This window comes from Pteropus vampyrus, unplaced genomic scaffold (genome assembly GCF_000151845.1).
Source record: "Pteropus vampyrus isolate Shadow unplaced genomic scaffold, Pvam_2.0 Scaffold126, whole genome shotgun sequence".
NCBI lineage: Eukaryota > Metazoa > Chordata > Mammalia > Chiroptera > Pteropodidae > Pteropus > Pteropus vampyrus.
Genome location: NW_011888907.1, coordinates 2316385 through 2317474, shown reverse-complemented (window position 1 = coordinate 2317474; position 1090 = coordinate 2316385). Strand labels below are relative to the sequence as shown.

General features: G+C 56.6%; 1 protein-coding gene across 4 annotated transcripts in view; it reads right to left on the bottom strand.

Annotated features, from left to right (window-relative positions):
* LZTS1 (leucine zipper tumor suppressor 1) overlaps window positions 1–1084 on the bottom strand; it is a 55751-nt gene extending 54667 nt beyond the window's left edge. For 3 of the 4 annotated variants that reach the window (XM_023534524.1, XM_011366691.2, XM_023534527.1), the window contains exon 1: window positions 900–1084. The gene's annotated coding sequence lies outside the window, so the exon portion shown is untranslated. The other variant, XM_023534526.1, reaches the window with a different exon arrangement.
* Between the last annotated feature and the right edge of the window lie 6 nt (window positions 1085–1090).

The following is a 1090-nucleotide window of genomic DNA, read 5'->3' as shown; positions in this document are numbered from 1 at the left end:
GTGTGTGTGTGTGTGTGTGTGTGTGTGTAGGGGTGGGGAGAGAGTGGGGGGCTGGCTGCTTGTGGTAAGTGAGAGAAAGAAGTGAATGTGGTGTAAGCATGTGGAAGGGTCTGTGTGTGTGTGTGTGTGTGTGTGTGTGTGTGTGTGTAGGGGTGGGGAGAAAGTGGGGGGCTGGCTGCTTGTGGTAAGTGAGAGAAAGAAGTGAATGTGGTGTATGTATAGGTATGAGACTCTGTGTGCATGTGAGTGTGTGTGCGCGTGTGTTACTTTGGCTGAATTGCATGTCCAGGATTGATCCTGATGACCTATGGCTTCAGGGGGCCACTTACATTCTGGGGTTCATCATCCCCCTCTCTATCCACATGACATGTGACATACTCCTTCAGTGAAACATTCCAAACCTCTAACTGCATCACTGTCCTTGCAACCAGTGCAGACAGAACCCATCTCCAAAGTTCCAGACGGCCAAGTTCAGTGGTCCTGCTCCAGCTGTCAAACCCTCTGTATGGGGTCAGGATTCTTCCAGTCTCACACACACCTCTGGCTCCATCTTCGATATTAGTTGTCCCCCAACCCAACACTTATGTCTATCAAGATCAGATTCGGGGCTGGGAGAAGATAAACCCTGCCTGCAGAAGACCAAGACAAAGACAGGACAGACGTACCATTCTCTCCTTTGGGCTGGGATCAGCCAGCAGCACCCACCCTGGCAGAGGGGAGACCTTGACAGCTACGTGCAGAGACAAAGACACCTAGACAGACCTGGCACAGACAAAGACCGACAGACTCGCGGACGCGCCGCACGCCGCGGGCAGCGCGGTGTCCCCGGAGCCTGGGCGCCCTCCGCGGCAGCAGACCCTTCTGGGAGGGAGCGAGACCCCTCGTCCACCGCATCTTACCTGCCCCCTGCGCCTCGGGCTGACTGGAGAATATTTTTCAGTGTGTTTGCAATGTGTTCTCGTCTCTCTTTTTCCAGAGCTGCCGGGTGACTCTGGATCGCCAGACAAGGCGGGCAGAGAAACTTTCGGCCGCTCCGCCCGCGCGCTGCCCGCCACCCGCCCGCTCGCGGCGCGCCGGCCTCTGTGCGGGG